General features: G+C 42.6%; 1 long non-coding RNA gene across 2 annotated transcripts in view; it reads left to right on the top strand.

The window, feature by feature from the left end:
* LOC106573074 (uncharacterized) overlaps positions 1-11,145 on the top strand; it is a 33,390-nt gene extending 22,245 nt beyond the window's left edge. Inside the window, exons 7-9 of one of the 2 annotated variants that reach the window (XR_001321257.2) lie at positions 9,364-9,445; positions 9,693-9,749; positions 9,873-11,145. This is a non-coding gene — a long non-coding RNA (uncharacterized lncRNA). Of the gene's footprint in view, positions 1-9,363; positions 9,446-9,628; positions 9,750-9,872 lie in introns of both variants that reach the window. The other variant, XR_001321256.2, reaches the window with a different exon arrangement.
* Positions 11,146-25,819: the final 14,674 nt, after the last annotated feature.

Genomic DNA, 25,819 nt, shown 5'->3' with positions numbered 1-25,819 from the left:
GCCTCCATTCTGCCACCACATCGCCCAGGAGACGGTGCTATTGACTTACTCCCTGGAGTGTCCCCACCGAAGGGCCGTGTTTACCCCTATCCTGGAAAATGAGGCAATAGAGAACTACATTGAAACCGTTTGAGTGATTCGTCATTCATCCTTCTTGGATGGAAAAATAGTGGTTTTGGATGGTGGTCTCTGTCCATGTATTGATTATCGTTCCCTGAATGACGTCACAGTCACAAACGGGTTCCCTCTGATCCCAGCGACCCTTGAACAAGTGGGCTGCGCCAACATCTATACTAAACTCGACCTGCGAAGTGCATATAACCTTGTCCGTATACATAAAGGCGACAAATGGAAGATGGCCTTTATCACTGCTTGAGGGCACTATGAATACCTGGTCATGCCTTACGAACGCCCCCACCATCTTCCAATCCTTTATGAATGAGGTTTTCCAGGATATGATCAATTGCTTTCTCATCGTCTACATTGATGACATCCTGATTTACTCCTACTCCCTGAAGGAACACATACAGCATGTGCAAAAGGTTCTTCAACGGCTCCTTGACCATAACCTTTATGTGAAGAAGCATACAAACATTTTACAACCAAGTAAAGGAATTACAAAAGTCAGAAATAGCGATAAAATGAATCACTTACCTTTGAAGATCTTCATATGGTTGCAGTCACAAGAGTCCCAGCTACACAATAAATGTTTGTTTTATTCGATAAAGTCCCTCTTTATATCCCAAAAACTCTGTTTTGTTGGTGCGTTTTGTTCAGTAATCCACTGGCTCAAAGGTGGTCAAAACATGCAGACGAATACATCCTAATAGTACCGGTAAAGTTCGTCGAAACATGTCAAACAATGTTTATAATTAATCCTCGGGTTGTCAATTGTTTAAATAATAAATAATATTTCAACCGGACAATAGCGTATTCAATAGAAAGGAAAAACAACAAAGGGCACGCAATCGGTCATGCGCACAAACCAGCACTGCATTATTCTACAGTTCACTGACAGAAAGGTCTCATTCTTCTTCATTTTTCAGAAAACAAGCCTGAAACAATGTCTAAAGACTGTTGACATCTAGTGGAAGCCATAGGAACTGCAATATGGGTCCTAACCCATTATATACTCTATAGGCATTCAATTGAAAATACCCACATCAAAAAAATCCCACTTCCTGGATGGATTTTCCTCAGGTTTTCGCCTGCGATATCAGTTCTGTTATACTCACAGACATTGTTTTAACAGTTTTGGAAACTTTAGAGTGTTGTCTATCCAAATCTACCAGTTATATGCATATCCTAGCTTCTGGGCCTGAGTAACAGGCAGTTTACTTTGGGCACTGTCACATCCTGACCAGTATAGGGGTTATTTGTTATTGTAGTTTGGTCAGGACGTGGCAGGGGGTGTTTGTTTTATGTGGTTCAGGGTGTGTTTTTGTGTATGTGTTTAGGTAGAGGGGTGATTTGATTTATTAGTCTGGGGTTTGTTAGTCATTGTTCTATGTTAGTATATTTCTGTGTTCTATCTAGTCTTTTGTAGTTCTATGTTTAGTTAATTGGGGTTGGACCTTCAATTGGAGGCAGCTGGTTATTGTTGCCTCTGATTAAGGGTCCTATAATTAGGAGTTTGTTTTTCATGGGATTTTTGTGGGAGATTGTTCTTGTTTAGCTGTTTGCCTGACGAGACTGTCAAGTTCGTTTTGTTTTGTATACGTTTATGTTTTCCTTCTTCACCAATAAAAAAAGAAGATGAGTATACATTTTCCCGCTGCGTCTTGGTCTCTACCCTACGACACCCGTGACAGGCACGCTTCTCATCCAGACGTCGAAATACTGCCCCCAAGCCATAAGAAGTTTTAAAAGAAAGTTTTTCAACAGAATCGGAGGCATAAATACACCCCTGATCACACGCAAACAGTTCACTTTCATAGTAGCCACATAAAAACAGCATGATCACTTTGCTCATTCTATATATATATTTCCTTCTTGTAATTATCTACGTGCTCTCCTCTCACCTTTTCCCTTCGCTTGTGGACTCCAGTGAACAACACATCAGCTGTCTGTAACCAGGCGAAAAATCTTTCCAAGCCAAACCTTCATATCATGACCGCTAGCCATTACACACAGACTACATCATTGTCACGTCATAGTCAACTAGAACTAACGCGTTAGTAAACCCGCTACAATTGTGCAGTACAGTGTACAGTCAGAAAGCAGTTTAGCAGTTTAGCAGGCGCCCTTGTGGCAATAAATTAATAAAACCTAAAGCTTACCTTGACTTGAAAGAGTTCCAGAGTTGGATAGCCATAGCCAGTTAGCTACCACAGCATCCCTCGCTGTTTGAGCCGGATGTTTGAGTAGGCTAAACTAGCTAGCTGCATAAGCAGTTTAGCAGTGACACCATCTACTCACCACGTCTTATGCACTGCAGTGCTATCTAGTTGTAGCTTATGCTTTCAGAACTAGATTCATTCTCTGATCATTTGATTGGGTGGACAACATGTCAGTTCATGCTGCAAGAGTGCTGTTAGGTTGGAGGATGTCCTCTGGAAGTTGTCATAATTACTGTGTAAGTCTATGGAAGGGGGTGAGAACCATGAGCCTCCTAAGTTTTATATTGAAGTCAATGTACCCAGAGGAGGACAGAAGCTAGCTGTCCTCCGGCTACACCATAGTTCTACCCTACAGAGTGCTGTTGAGGCTACTGTAGACCTTCATTGCAAAACAGTGTGTGTTTCTGAAAATGCATACTACCGTGCTCTGAGCACGCAAATTGGACCATGGGAAGGTCGGAATATGAGTCCAAATCAAAGTATGCGAAACGGAGCATGGAGGGCACTTCTCGAATGCGATACAAGCTTCAACGGAAAGAATGCAAAGAAATATGATGCAACCATGTAAAAATGACACAATTTAAAAAAAATGTATGGCAGACATTATTTGAGCTGAAGCGAGAAAAAATAAACTCTGACTTCGGAATGAAATGTTGCCTATTCACATCTCATATGTTGCCTGAGTACAATATTTTACCTTGAAACACTTAATAAATACATTCTGTGTTAATTAGGGCATGGTTACCTGCCTACAATACCCACTGTAGGTCGTAAGCCCATAGTAAGTCAATAGAGCTAACTGGCTAGCTACTACTGTTAGCAAGCCAGATAGCCACAAAGAATTGTTAGCTAGCTGCCCACGAAGAATCAGCATCTACCTTGGATAACATTGGTTTTAGATCATTTTTGTCTGTTATACTATCTGGTTAGCTACATTATTACAATTCACATATAGGTAGCTGATAGTTATGAAGTAAAACGTTTGCTTTGTGTATATCTTGTTTCATCTCTATTGTCCTATAAGTGAAATAATCTGTCTATAAACAATTGTTGGAAAAATTACTTGTGTCATTCACAAAGTACATGTCTTAACTGACTTGCCTAAACTTTAGTTCATTAACAAGTATTTGTGGAGTGGTTGAAAAATAAGTTTTAATAACCTAAGTTTATGTAAAGTTCTCACTACAACTGTAGTGTATTGTTTTTTGTCCCCCCCCCCACTTTGGTTCTGAAGTCACCATCACCTACTAATTAACTTGTCATTGTTGCAGATTAAGTGTTTGAGCTATTAATATATCAATATTTATCATTTACAAATGAGCTATGACATAGCCAATGACTACATAACACGATTTTGGATTTCACCCCCATTCCATAGGCCTAATGGAATGGTTTAAACCAGTTGGACATTTTTATGGAGTGAGTTTATTTTCTTCTCCCACTTAGACCATGCACGTTGCAAAAGTGGATTGCTGTCATTGTCATGGAAGTATCAACTTTACCCTGTATATCTAAAAATTACCATATACATAGATTTTTTTTAAGCAAAACTACCAAAAGTATTACTGATGGTGAACCTGAACAATCGAAATCAAATCAATGTAAACCATGCTCACCAGGTATCGCCAGATTAGTTGTTTCTACTTTTATTCCGCTAAAACACAATTTTCAATAGCCCTTAGATAACTTATGTAATTTGCTAGGTTATTATTGTTGTCACTCAACTAATAAAGCCTAATAACACAAAAGCCATTTTAGCATTTGAAGGATGAAGGTGCCGCACAGATGTGCAAGAACAGGCTGCCTACTTCCTGGTGGCCAGCGTGCGAAGCTGGGCCCAGGGCGCAGTTTGACTGCAGTAGACCACTGATATCGCCTGGGGTTGTTAGGCATGCAAAAAGTATTGTAGATCAATGACTGGGTGTCCGTACATGTGTTTGTGCGTGCATACGTGTGTGTGTGCGTGTGTGTACACTGCGAAGATGTTGCTGTGTTTTCAGCGTCCACCAGAGCAGTAGGTGTAACTCAATCCAGCTCAGAGAGCAAATGTCTGCTAGGGAACCTTAGAGGCACCTATAAATAAACAGAGATGCATACTTCTCCAACGTTCCATTGCGCCAACGCTGGTCTTAGTGGCCTATATTGCACACATGGAATGATGAGCTCATGGCAACAGGCATCTTCTGATCCTCTGGGGGTGTATCTACATAGTCTGATCCTAACCGAATTGTTCCGTTTCACTTAATCATGAAGCAATTTAGTTTGGATCCATGCTAGAATGTTAATGGTTAACTGTAAATTAAACAAATGCCAAGTAGGTTAATTCATAGGCTATTACTGCGTAATTACCATTTTACTAGGTGCCGTAGGCTACAAGTAAATAGCTGGTAATATATTTTCCAACCCTGGGATAAGTGTTCTGAGAAGAGGTAGATCTTGTTACAAATAAAATTAATAACATCAACATCAATAATTTAGAATGGTGCAAGTTACATACAATATAGGTGTGTGTGCATGTGTCCAATGCAGTTGTCTTCAATTCCCTCCTTATGACCTTTTCTCCTCGTGGCTCAAGACCCCTGTAAACCAAATTTTCCCTGCCACCTGGCAGGTCATTACAGACCATTTCAAAATGAACAATGTATATGATATCTAACGTGAAAGCAGCAGTGCATGATGAACAGGAGTGCCTCACGCCACAAGAGATAACAGGAAGCGGCGCAGGTCCTAATCCAGGCACTTGTCATCTCCCGTCTGGATTACTGCAACTCGCTGTTGGCTGGGCTCCCTGCCTGTGCCATTAAACCCCTACAACTCATCCAGAACGCCGCAGCCCGTCTGGTGTTCAACCTTCCCAAGTTCTCTCACGTCACCCCGCTCCTCCGCTCTCTCCACTGGCTTCCAGTTGAAGCTCGCATCCACTACAAGACCATGGTGATTGCCTACGGAGCTGTGAAGGGAACGGCACCTCCATACCTTCAGGCTCTGATCAGGCCCTACACCCAAACAAGGGCACTGCGTTCATCCACCACTGGCCTGCTGGCCCCCCTACCTCTGAGGAAGCACAGTTCCCGCTCAGCCCAGTCAAAACTGTTCGCTGCTCTGGCACCCCAATGGTGGAACAAGCTCCCTCACGACGCCAGGACAGCGGAGTCAATCACCACCTTCCGGAGACACCTGAAACCCCACCTCTTTAAGGAATACCTAGGATAGGATAAAGTAATCCTTCTAACCCCCCCCCCCTTAAAAGATTTAGATGCACTATTGTAAAGTGGTTGTTCCACTGGATATCATAAGGTGAATGCACCATTTTGTAAGTCGCTCTGGATAAGAGCGTCTGCTAAATGACTTAAATGTAAATGTAATAATGAAGGTAAGAGATAACTGAAGGTGATGACGGTAAGAGTGTTCTAACGTTACCCTTTTTTTTGTCTGTAGCAAATGACTCGATCTCTTTACCCTCCTTGACACTTGACATTATTCACTTGGTTCTCTGACAATTTCAAATAGGAAGCAGAGCCAGCCAGTAGGCCTATCTTGTAGTGTGGTTGACAATTGACCACAAAGTTCCAGCAAACAACCCAAATACCTCAATGAAAATATGTGTTGGAAAAGGGAAACTTTTATCAGTTACCAGTTTTATCATTGGAATGTGATACAAAATGAGGTAATGGTGTGCTTTAGGACCGAGTGGTCGGGTAAGCTGTTTGGAGTGTTTATCCGACTGAATAAAAACATTTTTATTTCCCCCCAACTTCTAAAACTGAAGTTGCGCCACTGTCAACAATACATATTTAGCTATATCCCTCTCAATATGAAAGAGAGTCATAAATGAGAGTTGAGTGATACAGAATAAACGTGTAATTTTGCTGACAAATGCATGTTGTAACAGCTAATAATATTGGCAGATTTGGAAGAACACTGGTGGGTCTATGGCACAAAGTTACTTTGACGTTCCTAGGTTGAGCTTCTGAATGAACTGGAATTGTGGGTGTTTTTCATTCAGGAAGGGATATAGCATATTTATCTAGTGCAACACTTGCTTTTTGTACCATACTTCAGGCTTGTCAGCACGCTAGTGCCAGCAGCATGTTGGACACTGTGGATAATAATCACGAAAGCCAGCTCTATCTACTGGTACATTTTTATACAGTAGAGTAACCTACATGCTTGTTGTAGGCTACAAGCAAACGAGAACCAGTTTTCTGATACTGACAGATGGAAGAGTGGCTGGCTCAGCAGCTGCTTGAGCACGTTATGACGTCTTGCCTGGGTTTGTTTACATTGTCTTTTCTGGGTTTATTTTGTCGCCCTGACAGTTTAATATTTCATAATCACAAATGACATGAGATTTATTGAGTCTGGCTATAATGTCATAGAAATAACAAATTAGTAGAAAGGCTCTCCATTCAAGTCAGTGGTGGCATAATGGGTGGACTGGCAGCCATTTTGAGTACCTATCCCAAGAAGTAAAATCAGGAAATGTACCCTTCAATTTGTGCTGTGATTTCAACTGACATGACAAAAAATGCATTCCATTGCATGAGCCACATCAGTTAGCATCATTTGAATTAACATTCTGCATTACCATGGCAATCCAGCATCAGCTGATAGAATATTCCAAAATTCTATGGCAATTATTGCATCACAATAGCAGGCAGCCATTGCCAGTGTACCCATGAGTTTACCAGTCAATTGCCAGGGTTAGAGCTTCCAAGTCCGTTCAATTCATTCTTATTTCTCTTGTTATTGTGCTGTGCATGTCCTCAATCAGGAGGATAGGCCTGTGCTGGGTTTGATACATTTTTCATGAAGATTTCATGCATTTCTATACATAAACAACAACGTGATACTTGTAACTTCATAGTCTTGTTGTTCTTATGCATTCACATTTTGATTGATACTTGTGTGCTTAGAACTAACGGCAACATGGCGTCTTTCAATGTGACATTAGAAGAATGTGGGGGATTTCGCGCCATGTTGGTTTTCACTGTGGGCGTGTAAACGGTTCACTTTCCACTTGGAGGGTATGTGCGTCCCAAAGATGCCGACTCTTTCCACTTCATTTTTGTTTTGCATTTTAGTCATTTAGCAGACGCTCTTATCCAAATTGACTTTTAGGAGAAATTAGGGTGAAGTGCTTGGTCCAACGCACTTAACCGCTAGGCTACCTAGTCTTCACCTGAAACACAAGACTCTGCCCATGATGCTGTTGCAGACGACAAACAGAGGCATGAATGATGATTTCTATTATGCCGTAGATAGTGAATGCATAGGAAAATATATTGACAGCTAGATAGTTTCAGGCTAACCAAACAATAACAAAGAAGATAGCTAGGTAGCTAGCAAGTTAGCGGCTAACCACAGATAAGAGTAATGAGTTATAAATAATGTATATTTGAGCTAAAGTTAGCTGACTTGCCACTGAATGGTGTGTTGTGTTGTTTGACAGGTGACAGCTGATGTTTACAAAATCCTGTATGAATTACATTTTTAGCAAAATTGACATTGTTGCAATCTTGAATGGTTGGTTTAACCAATGAAACCTAGCTTAACCTAGCTTAACCAATGAAACCACAATATTCATGCATTTAAATGTATGTTTTTGTTAGAAATATAGCTAAGCTTATTTTATTTCATAAGTAGCTACATGAAACCACCATTCATGAGTGAGAATGTCACAGGAAAACGATTGTCAGTTTAGCCTCTGTGGCTGGTCTTTTTGAATGTCAATGCTGATAAGTGAGATCAGGCCAGCAAGTTTTAACTGACGGGGGGCATTTCTGTGTAGTCAGGTGGAATTACAGTCAGGCTGGCAGCAGCATACTGAGTCCCAGTTAGCAATGAGCAATCGGGAGGCCGGCGTCCCTCCAGAGTGGTCGTGCACCTTGCAATTTTTTACAATTATTTATCATACATTGTCATACATGTCCATTTGAAAAACGGTTTGTGATTTCCTATAAGTATTTACAAGTACTATAAATTATTGGGTGTACAAAATATATCAGATAACGAGGGCCAGTCCTGGTTCCCCAGATCAACAGGTGACCAGACATAAATTCAGTCATATCAAATTTAATCAAAGTGACATTGTAAAGGAATCAAATAAGTGACATTGAAAATATACTAAAAATAACACTAAACTAAATCAAGTACAAAAGAAACATGCAGATCAAAGAAATAAGATAAAACAAAAATAGCCTAAAGGCATATAGTATGGAAATAGTTTACCAATGTGCAAAATAACTTAAGTGCATTAGCAGGATAGAAATATAATTAAAGTATATCTACATAGTGCTGTCAGGTGACATAACTATTGCACTAAAGTGATTTAAGTGTGTCTATTTATAAATGGTAAGTGTGCAGTAGGGTGCAATAGTCAGCCCAGGGTTGAGCTGTTGGATCAGTCTTGTGGCTTGGGGGTAGAGGCTGGTTTAGAGATAGGTGATCCAAGACTTGATGTTGACCCTCACTGTACATAGAGGTGTTTTGCAAATGTTGAATGGGTTGTGAGTGTGAGGATCTCGTTGTCTACGATACACAGAGAGGGAATAGAAAGTGTCAATCATTGAGCTGCTCTCGCCTGGCACAGATATAGCACACAGTATGTTTTAACATGAAGGACTGCTTTCACGAACCCAGATTAAATCTAGTCCTGGACTAAGATGCACTTTCAATTGAGATTCTCCAGCGAGCCGGATTTAAGTCCAGGACGAGGTTTACTCTGTTTCTACTATGGCAGAGGTTCTCAAAGTGGGGTCCGTGGACCTCTGGGGCCAGATGTCAAAATACATTATTATTTGTAAAAAAAAAATACATCAGATTTTTTAAATTAATTTGACTAATAACAGATTAAACAAGTTTTGGCCAAGGGATACTTGAAATAAATTTAGAGGGTTTAATACAATACAATATAATATGATTAATCTCCAATTTAGGTTCTTATCCCTGGGCAGGCTCACAGGGGTATTGGTATCCACAATACTCCACCAATTATACATTTCTTCCCTGACCCCTGCTGCAGTGTCTTTCTCTGGGGCTGATGACACCACTCTGCTGTTCGAGGGACGCTTCAAGTGTGGCAACTTGCTGAAAGCAACAAGAGTGTAAGTACATAACATCCATAAGTATTGTCTAACCTCTCACGCTGTCATTCAAAGTTCTGAGTGATTTACAATTTCTATTCTGTGTTGTGTGATTTCATTTCAATCCTCTAATATTGTCACTCATCCTAGTCATGAGTGAATGAATGCCCACAGCCATTTACGTTCTGTCTAATTGAATTTCAGTGGTGAATTTGATTACGAGCTCTCTCTGCGCACCAACTTGTACACCCGGTGGTTCTACTTCCAGGTGAGGAACACCAGCGTGTAGGTGCGTTACCGCTTCAACATCACCAAACTGCTGAAGGTAGGTTGTTATTGCCATTTTACTGTGACTCTTTTCCCTCTCCCCTTTTGATTTTTTTGTTGTTGTGTTTTACCAGATTTTCATGTGATATAGCTAAGACTTTAAATACATTTTGATTTGAAGGTGACCAGCCTGTATGAGGAGGGGAAGCTGCCCCTGCTCTACTCTGAGGAGAAGGCCCATGTCCAGCGGGTGGGCTGGCATCTTGTGGGTCAACAGGCCTCCTACCAATGTAACGGGCGCAAGCACACCAACCTGCCCTGCTACACCCTCTTCTGGATCTTCTGCTTCTCCTACTACCAAGTAAAGAACATGAGAGAATGTGCTCCAGCGCGGCTTCCGGGTTGGATGTGAAATGTGTGAAAAGAAGCAGTGAGGCTTGGTTGGGTTGTGTTCCGGAGGACGCATGGCTCTCCACCTTCGCCTCTCCCGTCTTGTTGCAGCGATGAGACAGGACTGTAACTACTACCAATTTGATACCACAACATTGGGGAGGAATAAAAAGACTGCATGTTATTTCAGCCTGTTTTGGTGGGATGGAGTTTTAGCCTGCCTGGTGACATCACCAGGAGGTACAGTATATTAGTTAATAGACCCTAAACACGGTAAGGTACTTAATTGTTAGCCAGAAATTATATGATATTGAGATAAAACAGCTGCATTGGACCTTTAAATTAATTGTCTTTATCTTATTCAAGCAACATGTCTTAGAAGACATGTCTTTAATACCCAAAAATGTGTATACATTTTCCCCTTACAACCAGGATACCTGCTACCTTTCCCACTGCTACCCCTACACCAACCTGTGGGCTGGCATCTTGTGGGTCAACACACCCTAGGTTGTGTGAGGAGCGTAAGTTGCTGCTGTACTTTGATCTCCATGGACACATCCGTAAACACAATGTCTTCACCTACGGCTGCGAGAACCCCCGGCCCGCTGACAGACACCCTGAGATAGTACAGCACTCCTCCTCATTGTCTCTGTGTTTTATCCCCCTCAGTCAAGGCCAGGGCGCATATCCACAAAGCATCTCAGAGTAGGCGTGCTGATCTAGGATAAGATCGTCCCTGTCCATATAATCGTATACATTATGATCTAAAAGGCAAAACTGATCCTAGATCAGCACTTCTACTCTGAGATGCTTTGTAAATACCAACCCAGTTGAGATGAAACAGCCAACAGAAGATCAGACAGTTAAGCAGTTTGAGAATTAATTTTCCTTGATTTGAACTGCCTAGCTTCTTCTCATGTTGGCTGCTGGGGTTTCCAAGATTCAACTAATCTTAGCAAAAGACTGGTCTCTCAAACATCTGATCTTTGTATGTCCTCCCCACATGAAAAAATATTATAGCATACTATGGTATAAATACTATAGTACTAACTGTAGTGTTTATGCAGACTTTACTGTAGTATCCACTGTATTATACTGTAGTATTTACAGTTAACTATAGTAAAAAAAAAAATGTAGTGTACAGTTGAAGTCGGACGTTTACATACACGTTAGCCAAATACATTTAAACTCAGTTTTTCACAATTCCTGACATTTAATCCTAGTAAAAATTCCCTGTCTTAGGTCAGTTAGGATCACCACTTTATTTTAAGAATGTGAAATGTCAGAATAATAGTAGCGAGAATGATATATTTCAGCTTTTATTTCTTTCATCACATTCCCAGTGGGTCAGAAGTTTACATACACTCAATTAGTACTTGGTAGCATTGCTTTTAAATTGTTTAACTTGGGTCAAACGCTTTCCACAAGCTTCCCACAATAAGTTGGGTGAATTTTGGCCCATTCCTCCTGACAGAGCTGGTGTAACTGAGTCAGGTTTGTAGGCCTCCTTGCTCGCACACGCTTTTCAGTTCTGCCCACAACATTTCTATAGGATTGAGGTCAGGGCTTTTTGATGGCCACTCCAATACCTTGACTTTGTTGTCCTTAAGCCATTTTGCCACAACTTTGGAAGTATGCTTGGGGTCATTGTCCATTTGGAAGACCCATTTGCGAACAAGCTTTAACTTCCTGACTGATGTCTTGAGATGTTGCTTCAATATATTCACATAATTTTCCTACCTCATGATGCCATCTATTTTGTGAAGTGCACCAGTCCCTCCTGCAGCAAAGCACCCCCACAACATGATGCTGCCACCCCCGTGCTTCACGGTAGGGATGGTGTTCTTCGACTTGCAAGCCTCCCCCTTTTTCTTCCAAGCATAACAATGGTCATTATGGCCAAACAATTCTATTTTTGTTTCATCAAACCAGGGGACATTTCTCCAAAAAGTACAATCTTTGTCCCCATGTGCAGCTGCAAACCTTAGTCTGTCTTTTTTATGGCGGTTTTGGAGCAGTGGCTTCTTCTTTCCTGGGCAGCCTTTCAGGTTATGTCAATATAGGACTCGTTTTACTGTGGATATAGATACTTTTGTACCTGTTTCCTCCAGCTTCCTCACAAGGTCCTTTGCTGTTGTTCTGGGATTGATTTGCACTTTTCGCACCAAAGTACGTTCATCTCTAAGAGACAGAACGCGTCTCCTTCCTGAGCAGTATGACGGCTGCATGATCCCATGGTGTTTATACTTGCGTACTATTGTTTGTACAGATGAACGTGGTACCATCAGGCATTTGGAAATTGCTCCCAAGGATGAATCAGACTTGTTGAGGTCTACAATTTTTTTTTGGTCTTGGCTGATTTCTTTTGATTTTCCCATGATGTCAAGCAAAGAGGCACTGAGTTTGAAGGTCGGCCTTGAAATACATCCACTCAAATGATGTCAATTAGCCTATCAGAAGCTTCTAAAGCCATAACATAATTTTCTGGAATTTTCCAAGCTGTTTAAAGGCACAGTCAACTTAGTGTATGTAAACTTCTGACCCACTGGAATTGTGATACGGTGAATTATAAGTGAAATAATCTGTAAACAATTGTTGGAAAAATTACTTGTGTCATGCACAAAGTAGATGTTCTAACCGACTTGCCAAAACTATACTTTGTTAAACAAGAAATTTGTGGAGTGGTTGAAAAACTAGTTTTAATGACTCCAACCTAGGTGTATGTAAACTTCCAACTTCAACTGTATATGTTGTGTTTTGCAGATTGTAGTATACTATAGTATTTACTGTAGGTTTGATGCAGACTGTACTATACTGTAAAAACAGACAGAGGCACCAGTCTCACCCGTCTGTAATGTTTTTCCTGTACATGTGTGAGAGAGTTGCAGGAGATTATGAGTTCGGAGGCAGGTCTGCCCATAGACAGAGAACCAACTGATTGACCATGAGGCTAGCCACAGGCTACCCCATTCACCACAGAACTTCCTTTAGGGCACGATTCAGAGCTGAGTTAATCCCGCACAATTTGGATTTTGGCATAAATCATTAATTGATGTGTATAGTTGTGTTTCAGCACCAAGTGGATCCAACAGCTTAGAGTCAGATGGACCTCCTCTTCACCTCCAGGCCTTCAACAAGGTAGTAACAGTGGTAGTAAGAACTAACAGTAGTGTTATTGTATCATCAACAAAAAGTCTAGTACTGTATCTAGTCTGATAAAAAGGAAAGCATGGCAGTTGAATCAGGAGCTAGCGGACAAACATGCTTGCACTGCTCTCCGACCAGGGAGAGATAGAAACGAGTGGTGTCACCTTCACTCCCTCTCTCTCTCTCTAGCCCCATACACACTTTGCAGACGTTGTTTTACACAAACATTGTGTTGTCCCCACTACAGTTCTGTTAACATTTTTGTGCAAACTCAGCAAATAATATATGTTACCAACCATTGTGTCAAATGCATTGTACAGTTGTAGAACCTGAGAACCTGTTTGTGTTCCAGCTGATGGCTCCTCCAGCAGCACCCAGGAGGGAGCCTCCCAAATGGAGGGAGAGACTACTAGTCCCCCCAGAGCCCAGCCTTCCAAATAAGAAGGTAGTCTGTTGTGGTAGTCTAAAGAGGGAGAGGCTTAGCAAGGCTACATTTCATAATTCTCTTACCTCCCTCAAGTGGTGTAGGAGAATACTGCATCTTCACATGCCCACAATATGATACCATGTTCATTTAAATCCCTGAATGAATTAAATCCCTGCATGAATCTCTGAACATTCCTTGAAGCATTCAGCATGTATCGCTGTTTTCTCCAGGTGTCTGTCCTATACCTGTTCTTCGATACAGAGGGGGGCCACGATATCGAAGGTATATCCTTCATCTAATTACCTCCTCCATGTAGTTATTACTACACAATTCCCTCTATCTCATACTCTTATTCACAGCCAAAGCCAAAAACAAGTATGTTTTACAGTATATATATATATATATACTGTAAAACATAGGGACATCTCTGTTTTTGCTGAGTTTAGAATATTTTATGTATTGAAGTGAAGAAAGGAGAGAAAAGAGGACAAGCAGACCTACAGAAATGATGTCAACTAAAGGTAATTACTTTACCGTTGAGGGTCGGGCCGAGGGTCAACTGCATCCTGCTGCTCACGTACTCTGCCATCAGATGCTGCTGGTGTTAGCATCGCTACTAAATAAATGTTGTTATTGTGAAAAGGGTTCTTAATTTCAAACCCAGGTTGGGAAATCTGATTATTTGTTTGTCTTGTTTGCAGTCAGAATACCAGCAGCATCTGATGGCAGAGTACGTGAGCAGCATGATGCAGTTCACCCTTGGCCCGAACCTCAATGGTAGAGTAATTACCTTTAGTAGACATTTCTGTAGCTTATAGCCCTCAAGGTCTGCTTGTCCTCTTTTCTCTCCTTTCTTCGCTTCAAAACATAAAATATTCTAAACTCAGCAAAAACAGAAATGTCCCTTTTTCAGGGCCCTGTCTTTCAAAGATAATTCGTAAAAATCAAAATAACTTCACAGATCTTCATTGTAAAGGGTTTAAAACCATTTCCCCATGCTTGTTCAACGAACCATAAACAATTAATGAACATGCACCTGTGGAACAGTCGTTAAGATACTAACAGCTTACAGACGGTAGGCAATTAAGGACACAGTTATGAAAACGTAGGACACTAAACAGGCCTTTCTGCTGACTGAAAAACACCGAAAGAAAGATGCCCAGTGTCCCTGCTCATCTGTATGAATGTGCCTTAGGCATGCTGCAAGGAGGCATGAGGACTGCAGATGTGGCCAGGGAAATATTGCAATGTCCGTACTTTGAGACGCCTAAGACAGCGCTACAGGGAGACATGACGGACAGCTGATCGTCCTCGCAATGGCAAACCATGTGTAACAACATCTGCACAGGATCGGTACATCCGAACATCACACCTGCGGGACAGGTACAGGATAGCAACAACAACTGCCCGAGTTACACCAGGAACGCACAATCCCTCCATCAGTGCTCAGACTGTCCGCAAAAGGCTGAGAGAGGCTGGACTGAGGGCTTGTAGGCCACTTGTAGGCCTGTTGTAAGGCAGGTCCTCACCAGACATCACAGGCAACAACGTCGCCTATGGGCACAAACCCACCATCGCTGGACCAGACAGGACTGGCAAAAAGTGCTCTTCACTGACGAGTCGCGGTTTTATCTCACCAGGGGTGATGGTCGGATTCGCGTTTATCGTCGAAGGAATGAGCGTTACACCAAGGCCTGTACTCTGGAGTGGGCTCGATTTGGAGGTGGAGGGTCCGTCATGGTCTGGGGAGGTGTGTCACAGCATCATCGGACTGAGCTTGTTGTCATTTCAGGCAATCTCAACGCTGTGCGTTTCAGGGAAGACATCCTCTTCCGTCATGTGGTACTGCTCGTTCTGTGCGTGATTTCCTGCAAGACAGGAATGTCAGTGTTCTGCCATGGCCAGCGAAGAGCCCGGATCTCAATCCCATTGAGCACGTCTGGGACCTGTTGAATCGTAGGGTGAGGGCTAGGGCCATTCCCACCAATAATGTGCAGGAACTTGCAGGTGCCTTGGTGGAAGAGTGGGGTAACATCTCACAGAAAGAACTGGCAAATCTGGTGCAGTCCATGAGGGACTGCAGCTAGTGGCCACACCAGATACTGACTGTTACTTTTGATTTTGACCCCCCCCCCCCCTTTGTTCAGGGACACATTATTCCATTTCTGTTAGTCACATGTCTGTGGAACTTGTTCAGTTTATGTCTCAGTTGTTGAATCTTGTTATGTTCGTACAAATATTTACACATGTTAAGTTTGCTGAAAATAAACACAGTTTATTTTTTTGCTGAGTTCATGAGTGCCTAAAATCACTTTATTTCTCTCTGAAATACCACATACACACTTGTTAGAGCATCATGTTTTTGAGTATCTCTTCCTATACATGTTGTATCCTAGGCTACGACTGGGGCCCTGTTCAGTGCCCCCAGGCTGCCCGCCTGCCCCCCCACCATGTGCCCTCCTTCCTGCATCCCACCTTGGCCACTTCACAGCTGCCCAGGGACAGCAGGGACAGGGAGCGCCTTCCCAGTCATCCTCAGCGACTGCCCGGCCTGGCTGACCTGGCCGCAGGAGACAGGACCATCGGAACGCTCTCCCCAGTCCAGTGTAAGCAGAACACTGAGCATGGACTTGGTTACTGGTACATTTACTAGTACTGGTCTGAAACTGGCTGGCCTTAACTAATTATGTCTAAGATGTTGCCGATAGCAGCTATTTTGAAGGTTTTACTTGCAATTATCGTAATATGATGTTGGATTAGCTACTTTAGTTGAATGCACTTATTGTAAGTCTCACTGGATAAGAGTGTCTGCTAAAAACTTTTTCTTCTTCTGAACAGGGAGAGGTCCCCATTCCTATACTGCCCCTGCCAGTATGCAACTCAGATCCAATCGGTAAGAAAAACACAACATAAACTAGGTTTCCATACAACCTTTTTATTGGAGTAAAGTACAATGTCAGATAAAAAAAAATGTAATGACAGGCCTGAGGGAAACAGAAAATTTGTCGGGAAACTTTCCAAATTTTGACAAAACTAAACATACTAGACAAGGTGTCGGTAAAAGGTATTATTCGAGAAATGTCCATGGAAACACTTTTAAGCTCAAATATTGATATAATAACCATCATAACAAAGTAAACTTGGTGTCACGCGATGACATGTTGTGTGGTCCTCCCTCAACAACTCGTTGTTACAGCATACAGTTTATTAGGGTTCAGATTAAATCAATTATGATGAATTTAACAGGGTGGTGAAAGTGCAAGGTGATGAGCTTCATGCTCCTTTCCAATAAATATCGAGGGTCTTATTCTGGTGACATGATCATCTGTGCTTAGCTGCCGTTTAACAAATAAAAATAATCTTGCTCATTTGTCCATAATTATCTGATCATGTAGGCTAGCACTGTATCTGCGAGCTATTGGCTAGAGCGCACGTGCCAATACCAGATTGGGCACACTCGCTATATAATGCAACATTCTTAGTGAGAAAACCATCAGAGTTTTAAATGCGATGGAAAAAAAGAATTCCGGTAAATGGGAATTTAACCGCAAAAGTTGATTTTATGTGCACTACGTCATCACGCACAGCATTTTATCCCCAAAAAGTTAATTTGATGGAACCATCTCTGGTGGGAAAATGTGCGTATTATTCTATGCCGATTTTAGAATATTTGCATGAAAATCTGTCGCCAATTGGATGGAAACCTAGCTACTGACTAGATATATGACTAGATATTGATCATTATGCTGTAGATATGGATAGATGTACAAACAGACAGGTGTACCTAAACATACAATATGTTAGACATTATAGATCTGTTGAAGTCACACACTGACTAAATCAATGTACTATCACAGATGTGTGTGTTTGCGTATGTGTGTGTGTGTGTCTGTGTGAGTCCATACTGTGTGTGTGTAGGTGTGTAGTCAGGGGAAGTGCAGCACAGCTCAGAATACAAAACATTAAGAACGGCTGCTTTTTCCATGACATAGACTGATCAGGTGAATCCAGGTGAAAGCTATGATCCCTTATTGATGTCACTTGTTAAATCCACTTCAATCAGTGTAGATGAAGGGGAAGTGACCGGTTAAAGAAGGATTTTTAAACCTTGAGACAATTGAGACATGGATTGTGTATGTGTGAATGGGCAAGACAAAAAATGTAAGTGCCATTGAACGGAGTATGGTTGTAGGTGCAAGATTTGTCAAGAACGGAGTATGGTAGTAGGCGCACCGGTTTGTCAAGAACATGGACATGCCCTGTCAAATTTAGGCTGTTCTGATGGCAAAAGGGGTTGCGACTCAATATTAGGAAGGTGTTCCTAATGTTTTGTGCACTCAGTGTATTATATTACATTACTCTAAAACATTTCTAGGATGCCCAACCTCTTTCCCTCTTGGGTACATAGCCAATATTGGACCTGACTTCAACTTTCCCCAAAATACTGTGCTGCAGGATGACACACGCTCTGAAGTGCAGTCATGACCAGCAAAAAAAACGTTAGTAGGACCTTTTAAAATTTGTTTGTATTTTTTGCGTATTCATGTTTTTTTTTTCTCCATATAACATTTTCTCGGTTTAGTTTTTCCAGGTTTCTCACACTTTTTTAATAGAAAAACAACAGTTTTAAACTGCATCAGGTGACAACTTTTGAGGTCTGCCAAAAATCTAAGAACTTTTTTTTGTGTAGTTACCCTTTAATTCAGAGCACCTGCACTGTTTTTCGGTTAGCGGTGTTTCTGTACTGCAGTAAGTGCACGTGATGGAGATCACAAATCAAATGCTTGTCATGCCAAATAGTGTCCCCTTGACAAAAAGTGTCGTCCCCCCCGGGTCACAATGGAATTCCGTAAACTATTAGCGTCCATCAGCTATCTCAACGGTGTGATGACCTAATGCGTAGCATTTTGGAAATCATTACAGTCTAAATTACGTTCTTTTCATCCCAGCTATGCAAACAAAGCTGATTTCCACAGATCATTTTGCTGTTTGAACGAGATTTGTTTAGCTAAAAATATTTAAATATTACATTAACATTTCAACAACATGAAATCAATGTCTTGAATGTTGCTACGTTTCGGAAAAGGCAAAGAAAACCTCTGCTTGGCACATTGTTACTTACCTTGCAGATCACAAAGTCAGCTAATTTCCACTCAATTCACTTGCAAATACGTTCGATTCATACACTGGCTTGTCCGGCTGGCATGTTTCTATTTTAAACTGACTTTCCCTTATCTACACTGAAATAGTATTACTTCAGTCTTCCTCTATTATGATAAAAATGTGTCTATCTCGCATAGCTCATTAGTACACCCATGTGGTTGAATATATATCTAGGCTCTCTATTGTAGGTCCTAGGATACTAAATACAATCAAGGGATTCCTTACAATTTACTCAGTACTTTTGAAGCACCTTTGGCAGAGATTACAGCTTCAAGTCTTCTTTGGTATGACGCTACAAGCTTGGCACACTTGGGGAGTTTCTCCCATTCTTCTCTGCAGATCCTCTCAAGTTCTTTCAGGTTGGATGGGGAGCGTCACTGCACAGCTATTTTCAGGTCTCTCCAGAGACGGGGCCACTCAAGGACATTCAGAGACTTGTCTCAAAGCCACTCTTGCGTTGTCTTGACTGTGTGTTTAGGGTCATTGCCCTGTTGGAAAGGTGAACATTCACCCCAGTCTGAGGTCCTGAGCTCTTCGGAGTAGGTTTTTATCAAGGATCTCGCTGTACTTTGCTCTGTTCATCTTTCCCTCGATCCTGATTAGTCTCCCAGTCCCTGCCGCTGAAAAACATTCCCACAGCATGATGCTGCCACCACCATGCTTCATCGTAGGGATGGTGCCAGGTTTCCTCCAGATGTGACTCGTGGCATTCAGGCCAAAGAGTTCAATCTTGGTTTCATCAGTTTGTCTTTTGGCAAACTCCAAACGGGCTGTCATGTGCCTTTTACTGAGGAGTGGCTTCCATCTGGCCACTCTACCATTAAGGCCTGCTTGGTGGAGTGCTGCAGAAATGGTTGTCCTTCTGGAAAGTTCTCCCATCTCCAAAGAGGAACTCTGGAGCTCTGTCAGAGTGACCATCAGGTTCTTGGTAACCTCCCTGACTAAAGCCCTTCTCCCCCGATTGCTCAGTTTGGCCGGGTGGCCAGCTCTAGGAAGAGTCTTGGTGGTTCCAAACTTCTTCCATTTAAGAATGATGGAGCACACTGTGTTCTTGGGACCTTTAATGCTGCAGAAATGTTTTGGTACCCTTCCCCAGATCTGTGCCTCATCACAATCCTGTTTCGGAGCTCTACAGATAATTCCTTTGACCTCATGTGGGACCTTAACTGTGGGACCCCAACTGTGGGACTTTGGGCTCCCGAGTGGAGCAGGAAGCCCAATCATGTCCAATCAATTTAATTTACCATAGGTGGACTCCAATCAAGTTGTAGAAACATCTTAAGGATGATCAATGGAAACAGGATGCATCTGAGCTCGATTTCGAGTCTCATAGCAAAGGGTTTACAAAAATGTATAAAAACCTGTTTTCGCTTTGTCATTGTGAGGTATTGTGTGTAGATTGATGAGGAATTTGTTTAATTTAATCAATTTTAGAATAAGGCTGTAATGTAACAAAATGTAGAAAAAGTCAAGGGGTCTGAATACTTTCCGAATGCACTGTATATTTATTGGAGGGCCAGAAAATAAATTAACAGAGGACAATCATTTTTACCTGGTCAAAAACCTCCACATCCTTCTCAGCCCGTGGCTGAAGGTGGTACTCGAAGGTTTTCTGATCTGGTTTGACAACTTCCAGCACATCAGGTGGTTTCAGTGATCTGAAAGTACCTTATACAAAAATACCAATAGACAAACAACAACACTAAGTAAATCACAAATTTGAAAGACTACAGTATATGCAATAATTGTACAATATGTACAATTACATCGTTTACCGCAGTCAACAGCTGTGGCTCCCGTCCGTACAGCAGGTGATAGGGCGAGTACTCAGTGGAGGCCTGGACGCTGCTGTTGTGTGCAAAGAGAATTACCTTCAGGTTGTCCTCCCACCGTTCCTGGTACCCGTCCAGGGACTTGCCCATGGCAGTCTTTAGGGTCTGGTTGGTCCATTCATCCAAACCTGGAAGAGGGGGTAGGAAAGAGATATCTATTGACAATGTAAGATATTGAAATATGTACCATGGAAAAACAAAACATTACTGACAGAATATAACGTATAACATCCGTACCTTGTTCCGGAGTTCACAACCTTGGTCACTCAAGATGACCTCAGGAGAACCATGTGTTGAAGATGTCCATCAGCTTGGAGTTGGCCTCGCCAGTCATGTCCTTGATGGGTAGCATACAAAACTAAAATAAATGTTTGGGTCCAAGCACCCTTTTTAATGGGTTACAGAAGGGAATTTAGAGTTAAGCACATTCTCTTCCTTTACTGGCCTTAAAAAAAAAAATTCAACTTCCGCTTAAAATGACCTAAATCTAACTGCCTGTAGCAAGGATATGCATATTCTTGATACCATTTGAAAGGAAACATTTTGAAGTTTGTGGATATGTGAAATTAATGTAGGAAAATATAACACATTAGATCTAGATAAATATAACACATTAGATCTAAGCTGAACGTAATTTAAAGCGAGACCGGTTAGGGTCAAGGTTTTTAATAACTTTTTATTTAATAAGACTTAATAACACTTAGTTTATTTAGGGTTAACTTTTTTGAACTCGAACCACAAATAGGATAAATGTAAATTAATTTCTAGGATAAATGGAAATTAATTTCCTTAGGCATTAATCATGCAAACCTATTCGTTTTTTTATTGTGACATGGCCTCAGTGAGATTCCAACCTATAATCTTCTGTTGTTTATCCATGAAATTAGTCCACTTCGCCACCAGGAAGGAGCTAGCATTCCATGATTTTTTACACTTGCAAAGCTACTAATTTTTATTTTAATTAATTTCAAATAGACCCCACGGGGGGCCAGCATGGGGGGAAAAAAAAAAAATGTATGAAATTAATTGAAATGTATGCATTCACTACTGTAAGTCGCTCTGGATAAGAGCGTCTGCTAAATGACGTAAATTTAAATGTAAAAATGTAAAAGTAAACAAGCACTCATTAACTTTAGGTGTGGCCAACACACCTGAACACAATTAACAAGATAAAGTATAGAGAGTAGTGATGCACCGATATGACATTTTTGGCCGATAGCGATATCCGATATTTTCCTTGCCAAAAAAAAAAAACGATACCGATAACTGATATTTTTTGTGGCCTTTTAAGCATTCTAGTACAGTTAAATGGTTAACATACACACATGGACAAAGTGGTCTAACGCACTGCATCTCAGTGCAAGAGGCGTCACTACAGTCCCTGGTTCGAATCCAGGCTCTATCACATCTGGCCGTGATTGGGAGTCCCATAGGACGTCGTCCGGGTTTGGCCCGGGTAGAATTTGTTGACTTGCCTAGTTAAATAAAGGTTACACACACACCACACTGACCAAAACATTATTTTGTTGGCATTTACGTATATCCCCATTACCAGTAAAACATAATCAAAAACAATGTTTCCCTTTGTGCTGTTTCGTTGCTCATTTCTTCAGTCGTTTCTATGGAACGCAGTTTGGGTCTTTGCGTGCCAATTTTTTTGGGGTCAAATAACACTATTTGACGTGTCAAATAAGCTTGTTGACCAATCAGGATCTGAATATGACTGCACGTCACATAATAATTTAACACGTTCATACATTTTATACGTAGTTATTACACATTGATTACACTATCACTCGTATTTCATGTCACAATTCATCGATACGTATGCTATGATGCTGGTAAAGTTGTCACGCGCACCTACAGTGCTGGTCATTTTTTTTTAAAAGCGCTAGCTAGCTCATGGATCCAAACAATGTTCTTCCCCAAAAACATATCAAAACGACATAATCTGTTTCAGTAGCTATAGTTAGCTAGTTAACTATATAGCTAGGTGTCATCGTCTGAAATAACCCTAATTTATAAAGATCTGATTAATCAAATGAAATGTATTTATATAGCCCTTCTTACACCAGCTGATATCTCAAAATGCTGTACAGAAACCCAGCCTAAAACCCTAAACAGCAAGCAATGCAGGTGTAGAAGCACGGTGGCTAGGAAAAACTCCCTAGAAAGGCCAAAACCTAGGAAGAAACCTAGAGAGGAACCAGGCTATGAGGGGTGGCCAGTCCTCTTCTGGCTGTGCCAGGTGGAGATTATAACAGAACATGGCCAAGATTAGAGGTCGGCCGATTAATTAGGGCCGATTTCAAGTTTTCATAACAATCGGTAATCGGTATTTTTGGCCACCGATTTGCCGATTTAAAAAAAAATATATATAATTTAAACCTTTATTTAACTAGGCAAGTCAGTTAAAGAACACATTCTTATTTTCAATGACAGCCTAGGAACGGTGGGTTAACTGCCTTGTTCAGGGGCAGAACAACAGATTTTTACCTTGTCAGCTTGGGGATGCAACCTTAGTTAACTAGCCCAACGCTCTAACCACCTGCTTTACGTTGCCAAGGTAAGTTGCTAGCTAGCATTAAACTTATCTTATAAAAAAACAATCAATCAATCATAAACACTAGTTAACTACACATGGTTGATGATATTACTAGTTTATCTAGCCTGTCCTGCTTTGCATATAATCGATGTGGTGCGCATTCGCGAAAATCTTTGCTCCGACGTGTACCTAACCATAAACATCAATGTCTTTCTTAAAATCAATACACAAGTATATATTTTTAAACCTGCATGAATTTCTTTTAACTAGGGAAAATGTGTCACTTCTCTTGCAAACAGAGTCAGGGTATATGCAGCAGTTTGGGCCGCCTGGCTTGTTGCGAACTGTGAAGACTATTTCTTCCTAACAAAGACAGCAGACTTCGCCAAACGGGGATGATTTAACAAAAGCGCATTTGCAAAAAAAAAGCACAATCGTTGCACGACTGTACCTAACCATAAACATCAATGCCTTTCTTAAAATCAATACACAGAAGTATATATTTTTAAACCTGCTGTCACGGTTGTCGTCGGGAAAGGAGGACCAAAATGCAGCAGGATTGTGGATGCTCATCTTGACGTTTTATTTAACTCAAAAAATGAACACCAAAAATAACAAACAACGAACTCACGATCAACACAACAGTGTTGTTAGGCTCACTCACGCTAAACAAGAAACAATCTCCCACAAAATACAAACCCAAACACACCCTAATATATAGGACTCTCAATCAAAGGCAAAGAGACAACACCTGCCTTCAATTGAGAGTCCCAACCCCAATTAACTAAACATAGAAACAGATACACTAGACTAAACATAGAAATACATGAATATGACACAGTGCCCAAAAACCCCGGAATACATAAATCAAATGCCCTTCTACAACAACCACCACCCCGAACCACATAAAACAAATACCCTCTGCCACGTCCTGACCAAACTACAATAACAATTAACCCTTATACTGGTCAGGACGTGACAGTACCCCCCCTAAAGGTGCAGACCCCGGATGCACCTCATAAATAAACAAAACCCAAAACAACAACAAAATCCCCCTAAACTAAAGGGAGGGAAGGGAGGGTGGCTGCCGTCACCGACGGCACTTGTGCTACACCCCCCCTCCCCAACCCACCTATGCAGGTGGTGGTTCAGGCTCCTTCAGGTACTGTCCTCCAGAATGCCGACCGACTTAATCCGATTCGGGCCGTAGGCAGACACCCCTCGTTCCAGATCGTAGGCTGACCTCCTCCTTTCCACACTGTAGGCAGACTCAATCATTAGACAGTTAATCACTTTAAGTTCTGAATTGTCAGGCTTACTCAGTTCAGGGTTGCTGCTAGACTCCCTTGGTTTCGGGTCATCGGCAGACTCTGGGCAGACGGGCCACTCTGACTGATCAGGGCAGACGGGCCACTCTGGCTGATCCGGGCCACTCTGGCTGAACCGGGCCACTCTGGCTGAACCGGGCCACTCTGGCTGAACTGGGCCACTCTGGCTGAACCGGGCAGACGGGCCACTCTGGCTGATCCGGGCAGACGGGCCACTCTGGCTGATCCGGGCAGACGGGCCACTCTGGCTGATCCGGGCAGACGGGCCACTCTGGCTGATCCGGGCAGGCGGGCCACTCTGGCTGATCCGGGAAGACGGGCCACTCTGGCTGATCCGGGAAGACGGGCCACTCTGGCTGATCCGGGAAGACGGGCCACTCTGGCTGATCCGGGAAGACGGGCCACTCTGGCTGATCCGGGAAGACGGGCCACTCTGGCTGATCCGGGCAGACGGGCCGCACTGGCATCTCCGGGCAGACGGGCCGCACTGGCATCTCCGGGCAGACGGGCAGCACTGGCAGCTCCGGGCAGATGGGCAGCACTGGCAGCTCCGGGCAGACGGGCAGCACTGGCAGCTCCTGACTGACGGGCGGCTCCTGACTGACGGGCAGCTCTGGCGGCTCCTTACTGATGGGCAGCTCTGGCGGCTCCTGACTGAGCCGACGCACTGGAAGCCTGGTGCTGGTACTGGGGTTATCAGCCTGGGAACACGCACCTCCAGGCTAGTGCAGGGAGCGGGAACAGGACGAGTCGGACTGGGCTGACGCACTTGAAGCCTGGTGCGTGGTGCTGGTACTGGACGTGCCAGACTGGGAACACGCACCTCCAGGCTAGTGCGGGGAGCGGGAACAGGACGAGTCGGACTGGGCTGACGCACTTCCGGGTCCGCACGAGAGGCAGGAACTGGAAACCCAGGGCTATGGAGGCGCACAGGCGGTCTTGATCTTACCTCCTGCACAACCCGTCCTGACTGGATGGAACTAGTAGCCCTGTACGAGCGGGGTGCTAGTACAGGGCGAACTGGGCTGTGCAGGGGCCTGATGGTTGCCGTGCGTAGAGCGGGAGTAGGGTAGCCTGGTCCTAGGAGGCGTACCGGCGACCAGACGCGCTGCACAGGCATCCTCCTACCAGGCTGGATGCCCACTCTAGCACGGCATCCGCGAGGGGCTGGAATAACTCGCACCGGACTGTGCGTGCGTATGGGCGAGATTGTGCGCACTTCAGAAAAACACGGCGCCCTCCACTCCATACGTTCCTCCATATAAACACGGGTAGCTGGCTTATGGCTCACCCTTG

Source organism: Salmo salar, chromosome ssa16 (genome assembly GCF_905237065.1).
Source record: "Salmo salar chromosome ssa16, Ssal_v3.1, whole genome shotgun sequence".
Classification (NCBI taxonomy): Eukaryota; Metazoa; Chordata; class Actinopteri; order Salmoniformes; family Salmonidae; genus Salmo; species Salmo salar.
The sequence above is the reverse complement of the archived record's forward strand: the minus strand, read 5'-3'. Positions and strand labels throughout refer to the sequence as shown.